Source organism: Periophthalmus magnuspinnatus, chromosome 19 (assembly GCF_009829125.3).
Source record: "Periophthalmus magnuspinnatus isolate fPerMag1 chromosome 19, fPerMag1.2.pri, whole genome shotgun sequence".
NCBI classification, from domain to species: domain Eukaryota; kingdom Metazoa; phylum Chordata; class Actinopteri; order Gobiiformes; family Gobiidae; genus Periophthalmus; species Periophthalmus magnuspinnatus.
This window is the reverse complement of record NC_047144.1, coordinates 24,916,598-24,926,147: the sequence shown is the minus strand read 5'-3', so window position 1 is coordinate 24,926,147 and position 9,550 is coordinate 24,916,598.

Below are 9,550 nucleotides of genomic sequence, written 5' to 3'. Positions count from 1 at the left end.
CCATGTCAGTTTCACTGTGGTATCTTTTCTCTTACAGATGGAGGATGCGAAGAAGACAACAAGGAAATCAAAGTCCATACACATATACATATTTTCAAAAACTCACTTTGTAGAATTTGCTTCACATTCACGTTCTTATACATTTTTTTTTTTTTTAACAAACCACCATAAACACTGCCTTTCCCTAAGGAACCATTGGCTTAATATTGATGACCCAACCTGGCATTTAGTCATTTACTTTCTGACAGTGGAGACACAAACATGCTCCTCTATGGGTGATGGGCCCTTGTAAATAAGGGTTCCTGTATACCGCCGAAACCCTAGTAGTACATCTGGTTACCATCATAGCCCGTGTTCCCTTTTTTGCAAATGATCCCAAATGTTTCTAATTATGCCAGTGGAGTCGGCACGAGGCTGCATCTATACGTGTGTGTGCGTGTATGGTGTAGTTTTATTCATGAAGCCGGTAACAGAGATGGACAGCGCGGTCAAGACTTGTGCGGCCCCTTGCTTAGGTCACTGCGTGTGGGGGTGACAGAAGACTTTGGCCTCCCTACGCATTTTGTTTGTGACTTACCTCTGCTGACACCATTGACTTTGAGGTGTTTTAAGGTTTTAAAGATGTGAAACAAGATATTAAGGTGAAATTGCCGACTGGAACTGCACATTAAGTGGTAATTATGAAGTAAATTTAGAAGGAAAATGCCCAGATGCCCTGCGTTGAATATAACAAGAGATTTATGAGAAATGAATATGCTGAATGCTGTTACATGAAAAGTGTATTATGGGATTTTTTTTAAAAGTAAGTTGTATTCACGTGGCGTCACAACATCCTAAAATCCCTATAGTTATAGTATTTGCTCTTTTACTGTCTGATAGCATATTTGCCCACCTTGTTAATGGTCCTATTGACATGAAACTAAAACTGGTGCAAAGTTCAACGTCTTCTCTGTGAGTAAAATAAGCAAGAATAAAGTTATTTTTCATAATAGTTTCAGAAAGTGGTGCCATTGTTCAACCACAAAGATGTGAGTGTTGCCATGTTGAAAGGATCATAAGATTAATATGGCAAGTTCATGGAGTTAGTCCCAAACAAATACAAATATAAGATTCAACATTTGTGGATCATAAATTTGGATACTTCTTTCAAAAACAGAAAATCCCTCCATCTCAAATCCTGACAAATTCTAGTACATGAACCAAATCTATTAGAAAACCACAAATGAATCGAAATAGAAAACTTACCGGATCTGCTTTGTTGGAGCCAGGGTTTACCAGAAAATCACATGGCTTTGATTTGGTGTTACACTGTTCTGTAAAAAAGAATAATAGAAAAGTAATAAAGGTTTCTGTCCGTCTTGATTTTTATGTTTCATTTTGTATTTGACTAAATTAACTCATAAAAAAAATAAAGTTAAAACCTCATAATCCAACAAGGTAAAAAAAATAAAAAATGACAAACTAGCACGCAAGACAGTCTTCAAAAGATAACATTGTTAAAACTGTAAAATATGTGCTATTTAAAGGTGCTCTATGTAACTTTTTAGGTGTGGTGTCCACCCTACATGGAGACATTATTGCTTGGCCAAATTCACATCTATGGAGAGGCGAGTTCACTTCCTGTTAGAATGCAATTTTTGCTCTGGTAATTGAATAAGTGCAATATAGAAGTTTAATGACATACGGTGGAACATTTCAGCAAAGTAATAAAAAAAAATCAGGTGACCGAAAACATACAACATACACAGAGTACCTTTAAAAGAATATTCAGTTTCATTTTTTTTAATACACTTTGATTGATTCCCTTTTGTCTTGCATCTCTTGAAATGTTTGTATTTTTCATTGGTGACATTAAAATATTCCACTGACCCACAGGTTGGTGGTGCGATTCCAGCTCCCATAGATGATGTTGTTGTGTCCTTGGGCAATACACTTAACCCACCTCGGGCTTAGTATCTGCGTGTGGTGTATGAGCGTGTGTGTGTGTGTGTGTGTGTGTGTGAGAGAGAGAATCGGTGGTCGTTCCTTGATGTAAAAATGTATAAAAATGTGACCCATTACTGTTAATATCTGTAAATGAATGGACAGTTGGAGCCAGAAGATTAACTACACATAGTTGTGAATTATCAAAGGGTATGTGGTGTTTCAAAAAAAAGACAAAATGACTCTTAAGGGATTATGTTTTTGTCATCAAAGTACCGTCACATTTTTTTTTCCTTTTCATAGTTTGTCCGGGGGTGCGACTTATACTCAGATGTGACTTATATGTGGAATATAAGTAACATCTGAGTCGCTAATTTCACATCTTCATTATGGTCACACTGACAACCACATTTTTTTCTTCATTATTATGCATTTTTTCACTTGACTTTGACTTGAAAATATGGTATATTGTCCCTCAGTACATTAGGTGACGTCTTTTTATTTAGTTCAAAATATTCTCTTAGTCTAAAATATCTCATAATTGAATAGTGACACATTGTGAAAACTTTGGCTGTTCACCGGTGTCATTTAATGTCACACCCAGCTATTATTGCCCTTATTAAGCTGAATGTGCTAATGTGTAAAGTGGGCTGGTGCCATTAAAGGTAAGGAGTGTTGTTTTTACAAAGGTTCTCAAATCCATCATGACGGACATTTTAGTGACACAATCCCAGCGTTGAAAAATGCTTCTTAAAAGTGACTTATTACTGAAAAGTAGAAGAGGATATCCTGATTATAGCTATATCCTGACCAAAATGTTGATATTTGAAAAAGAAAAGTAGCATTGGGGTCTAAAAGTTACATTTTTCTGAAAGATTGAAAAGGTAATTGGGAGAAAAACTGTCCAAGGAATAGGTAAACGGAGAGGTGAGTGCACACACGTTCACACAGTTGGACAGAATCAAAAGAACCAAAGTTGAACCGTATTTGAAAAGTGTCAGCATTGTTCGGAGTGGGAGGTCGCCTCGAGGGAAGGTTTCCTAAAAAACACAGGGGAGAAATTCAGCTGCTCTTTCAATGGAAATCCTCACCAATACATCTGCACTGCTGCGGGAAGCAAAACAACCTGACAGACAAGAGGGTAATGTCTTTGATACATGTGGTTAGCAAAATAAGAATGTTTAATTAACACCATCATTTCTGCTGGATTCAGTTTATTAATGCATTGCTTTTCAACCAGTGTGCCAGGGAATGCTAGTGCGCCTTGAGGGATTGCCAGGTCTGCCTTTGCAAAATGTCCAGCTGGAGTTCACGGATCCTCAAAATAATCTATTGAACCAAAAAAAAGACACCAAAATGACCACTATTGCACTGCCAGACACAGAGATGCAGACATTATTTACACTTTTTTGCTCAAATTGAGGTAATTTCTTTACATAGGCCTGTCACAATAACTAATTTTGAAGTATGATAAACCGCTGAAGTAAATATAATATTGAAAGTAAGACATAAAGAATTATTCCTCAAAAAAATGTACAAAATACGACCTGCATCAGAGAAATAACAGAATGCAACACTGAAGTAGGTAGTTTGTATCTATATTTAGTTCATAATTCAAACTTTGACAGCTTAAATCTCATCATAGTGCCTAAAAATAACCAACAATTTCTCACTAGTACTAAGAAAATATACTCGCAATAAATACTGACCCCAGAAATGATCCATGTTCCATCTGTCATGTACTGAATGAGAAGTTGGTATAGTATTTATGGTGACAGGCCTTTTATTTTGATCAAAATTGTCAAATATTTTCTTGAATACACAGTTAAACAAAGGCATTTGTTTAAAAAAAAAAAGGTAATAAATAGTTCAGATTTTGACAGATGTGTATTAAAGATGGGGTAGTCCACTATATTATTGTAAATGAGTAACTGAACTGTGTATATCGTCTTTATACAGTATATTGTGTTAAAAAGAACTTTATGGTGGAGGTGTACAAACTCATATTTAGCGGGAGTTTAATTGGAAATGCCTAATGCACTTCTTTATTATGCCAAAGCAAAAAATACATTTTGGAGCAAAGAATACCAGATCTTGGAGACGCAGTGCGAGCGCAGGAAGCTGTTCATTGGCATATATTCTGGGACTACCCCAAGATACAACCATTCCGGGTCGAGTTGGCTTCTTCCTGAGCCCCCCACAAGCTCAGAGTGGATAAACACTGTGGATGATATATATGTGATGGAAGCAATCACCTTCTCTATTCGTCTCAGGAAATCTGTTTTCATTAAATTATGGTCTAACTGGTTTAAAGCTTTTACGGACGGCTTTTCCAGCTCAATTAGCTCATCTTGCTGTAAAGGAGCTGTCCCCTCACTTTTGTGTCTGCTTTCGTACTTAATTTCCTTTTCTTATTTATTATACATGTCTAGTTAAGGTGCACTGGCTCACTGGTTCTTTTTCTCCCTTGTATAAAGTTCTGTTTGTGTGTAACTTCTGTAAAAAAAAAAAAAAAAAGAAAAGAAAAGAAAATAAGACAAAAAGTGGATGACTCCGGTACAGTATTCGGTCTGATAATGAACCCTGTAACTATATACCACTATCTGAAAATAAAGAATTACAAAAAAAAAGTAGGTTTGTGACAAAATTGGGATTTCATTGAAAGCAAACTCAGAAAAAACAACCAAATGTTATGAATAGCACAATTTTGTCTGAAAAAAGTAAATGTGTATGCTTGTGAATACTACTGACGAGTTTGTGAGAGCAGGAAACTAGTTAGATTTATTTACCTACTTCTTTCTTTCGCAGTTCGGGCAATACAGTTTTAAGATTGTATTTATTAATGAGTCTAACTTATGCAATTTATATTTACGTGGTCAGAATATGGCTGTTAAACATCTGAAACCATTTATTTTAAGAACTGACTTTTTTTTTTTAAAGCATGTAGGCCTCTCAGTGACTTTTATACACTACAGCCATTGAGAGAAATTGAGAATGAATACTCAGGAGATTGTACGCGCTGACATTACCCTTGCCAAAATGCTACGATAACGTGAACTTCATACTTGCACTCAAAACTGCTTTAACCACTTCTGTTTGCTGTCACGATCAATAATCAACATATCACATTGTTTTCCTACCATAATTTCATAGTCCACTTCTGACTTATACCCTGCATCCCTTTTCCAAATAGCAGCATTATTTTTGAATTGCTGGCTCAAGTGTCTATAAACGCAGCCATTACGCTTATCTTCAGTGATCCTTGCGGGCTGCCCATTTTCCTGTTAGCTGGAGAGGCCGTTGGCAGCGTCACGGGGGCAGTAAGTCAGTGCTTTTGGACTTCTTTTGATACAGTAAACCTGGGCTCTCACTCAGCACCTCGTCCTGAAGACAACCACATGTGCACGGGATCAAACGGGCGAAGAGGAAACGTCTAAAGTTATATTGTGGCATGATGTACGAGGTGTTTAGGGCCAAGAATCTACAACCTCCAATGGAAAACTAATGGTACGTGATAGGCATTCTGGAAAGATGCATATTTGAGAAGGCAGAGGTTTGTAATACAATGTTAGTTTTGTTTTAGTATTGGCTTTAAAAAGATTGTTTTTTTCAAATAAGTATCTAGTTTTGATTGATTTGATTTTTGTTCAAGCAATAAATCTCCAAGCTGACAAGCACCTCCAGTGGACAAAATGACACAGTCCACCTATGTAACCTTCTTGTTACATAGCAAAAGACGAAATTAAATCTGTCAACTGGACAAATCGTTATAGGAGTATAGCCGTATATCTATCGTATCTATCTATCTGAAGGACGGAGCTAACTACACTGAAACGGTAAACAGATGTCTCCAGTTTCAGCCTTAACAACTCTGCTCAACCTGTAATGGCTGTCTATTATTCTCTTTGTTTTCTGTTTGTTTTGGGTCTGATGATATAGTTGTAGATCGGTGAGAGATTATGTCTCAGGTCCCCATTCCTGTTTAAGGAAGGATTTTCTTTCCTAACAAAAATAGCTTATTTAACTCCTCTCTCAAACCATTTCTTTTCTCTGGCTAAGATCTGAACCTCACTATCTTCAAAGGAGTGGTTAGTGTCTTTACGATGGAGATGCACAGCAGACTGTGGTCCAGAGGAGCTCTCACGATGGTGTTGATACATCCTCTTATGAAGTGGCTGCTTAGTTTCTCCAGTGTAACGCTCACTGCACTCTTCACTACACTGAATGGAGTAGACTACATTACTTTGTGGCTCAGGGTTTTGTCAGTTGGGTAAAAATTCAAATAATATAACATTTTGTCATTATTTAAGGTGTGACAAAATGGACATCCATGGTACTAGTCATCAATAGACATCTGGAACATGAGAAAAGTAGAAGAAAGTAGCACACCAAAATCTGCTAACCCCCTATAGATTGAATAATTTGACATTTCATATGGTTTTCTGACTTAAGTACAACTACATATTCTCACCGTCTTCACACAAGTCTCCAGTGCACTCTAAAGCCCACCCATCCGCAGAGAGCGCCTCCAAGATCCCTTTTTACACTGCACTATCTGACTCTCCAGGATAAACACTCCGGGAATTGGACCCTCCACCGCGCGGCAGCAGTTAACGCCAACCTTCCATGACAGTCCGCTAGACTGCACACCAGCCCTAGACACCTTTTACAAGCCTCTGCAGCGTGACCATTCCCCCATAGGCCCTGTAACCACCAGCAAGTTCATCTTTTACGTAACGGAAGTCTTTTCAACCAATCTTTTCACAGACCCGAGACCGAATAAGCAAGAATTTTAGAGTGGGCAAACACGAAATACAAACAACAAAAAATAAACTCTGTGCAGCGTTGACCACATCATAAAATCGAGTATTTATGCAAGATTTATGGGTCTTAAAACATTTGGGTAATTTGAGAAGCGTTCTAAGACTTTGCAATGTAAATATAAGCGGTACCATACAGTAGTGGCATTAATAGTGTGTATGAAGGATTGGAAAGGCAGAGATATCAACGTACATGCTCCAATATTAAACAGAGCACGCCAATACAATGTAGGGCTTTAGTGAGAGCGGGAAAGCGATACCTAAATGACTGTACTGTTTTTCATTCATAGAAATGCACTGGAATTTCAAGTGCTTTGCTTTGTTGAAACATACTTTTGGGCAGCATGGAAACACATGGGCTGCTCTCTTTCATAAAGTAGGATAGATAGTACAGTTGTCAGTCAATGCAATTATTAACATGAATGTAAAACCCTGCAGACGTACACAACATGCCCAGTCTGCAACATGCTGCTGACATCAAATATTTATTGGACAAATGTATGAATCTGTAACAAAAAATGCATTATAACAAGGTGTGTGGGGAATTCAAGTTAGTCAAATGTTTTTGTTTGTTTTTTTGTTTTGTTGTTTTGTATTTCCAAGTGCAATTCAGTCAGAATCAGCAATAATTCAACTTGTGGATTTTTTCTGGAGTAATAGCACACAGTGATACAAGATACACACACCATGAAATTGAGTAGATCATAGATAGACCATTATTCTAGAGATGTGCGCAATCGAGTATGGACCATCCAGATCCACGTGTGTTGGAAAAAGAGAAAACTGCAACTGCAATCATAACAATTATTCCTCATCCGTGAATCAAGAACGCTGTTAGCATGTTAGGAAGACTAGGAATGCATTATAAAAGTGAGAAATAACAATGAAAACTGCTTTAAATGAACTAGTAGTACAGCACTTTTAATTCCTTTTAAAATAACATTTGCTATTTGGAAAGATGCTACTTTAGTTCTGTGGCAGCATGCAGGGCCGGTCCTAGCTTTCAAGGGGCCCTAAGCTGAATTTGTTTCTAGGCCCCGACAGCGGATGCCTCCTGGCTCAGCTATTGGTGATTCACATTTGACGCATTATGAATCTGTTCTCATCACCTTGACCAGTTGTATTTGTGTTTATATGAACAACATCAGACTGAAAACCAGAATGTCACAACTACGACAGCCACAAGAACAGAACACAAACATATAAGAGGGCCATGATTTTTTACATTTTTTCTTCATTTCTGGTGGATTTTAATGTGCTCCAGTTGGCGACAGTAGGCTTACATTTACAATATGTCGGGTCCTTGCACTGGTGTAAGCACATAGCTGCCCTCAACTCTGCCTGACTCAAAAACAAATGTAGCAGCAGCAAATATTTTGCTACTATAGATATAAAACAAATGTTATTGTTTTAGAGGGATATTTAGGCTGCACACAAGCCCTGTGTCCAATAAAACTTGATATATTATATTATTTTCATTATAAAAGTATGGGCTCTTGGGGGCTCTCTGGTAGTCTCGGGGCCCTAAGCAGCTGCTCACTCTGCTTATAGGCTGGGCCGGCCCTGGCAGTATGTTTCACCATTCTGCAAAGAAAAGATATTAAAATATCAGTCAGTAGAGTTGTGACCAGGTTGACAATCCATGAAATATTTAAAAATTAAAGTTTTAAATGGTTATTTCTCTTAACCTTACAACCATCCATCTTCATCATTACATAGTAGCCTTCATGTTTAGCCGAGTGTGAAAATGAATAGCTCTTTGCGTCATTCACCTGCAGATTACGGGAGTACACTAACATGACACTAGAATCTTATGAGCTCTGATGCCAAACGTTCAAGGCCAAAATTTAGCTGTTTTTCTTCCGTTTGAAACACTAAATCCTCTCTGGAGAAAAGCACTTACCACTCCTCTGCATTTTATTTGACATGCAGATAATGTCCCTGAACAAAAGGAATCCACATATTTTCCAACCTGTTGTAGACCTTTAGATAAGTGCGGTTTATTTAACTTTTTACACACCCTTTCCAATGTTTCCTATCCTTCTTCCTGTCTATTATTTACAGACGAGGCCCCCAAGTCAGCACTAAATCTTTGCTCAGTATCTGTTCATCCTTTCTCTTAAAAGTTAAATTTGTTGAAGTCAAAATCTGATTCTTTCCCTGTAAATGTTATTTGGGTGGTGAAGGTTCTAGTAAATTATTTGTTGCTGTGCACTGTGCGAACCATCTGTTGACGTTGGCGGCCATCTTGTTTCAATCACATATGGAAATGGGTGATGTGATGCATGAAGTGATTGCTACAAGGTGGATGGGGTTGGAATCATAATAGAAATCACGCGAGGGATCTGGGGGTATGTATAATGTATTTTGACCTGCAATAATGGTCAGATTGTCTCCACCTGCTCCATGGGGTATGTTTCGCTTTGGTATGCTAAATTTAGGCAAATTTCCATACACCAACCACAATGTGATGAAACGGCAAGCAAGTGAGCAAATGTGTGCAGCACATTGGCCAGTAAAGTGCCGGTACTTGAATTTATTGGATTCAAGCCCTGCTAGCTACATCAGCTACAAACCACAATACGTCACACAGTGTAGCTAGATGATGCTGAATAGTCTTGTTTTTTTAGGTTAAAGATGCAGTATGTAACATTTCTGGTAGAGGGTACGCCATCTGGTCATCTCCAGGAAGATGTTATTGCTTTGCCTGGAATGTTCCACAGTATGCCATTAAACATATGTAGGCATATCTATTTAGCATTATACATCACGTGTCAGGATTCAGGTTTTTTGTGTTTTCTGTGCTG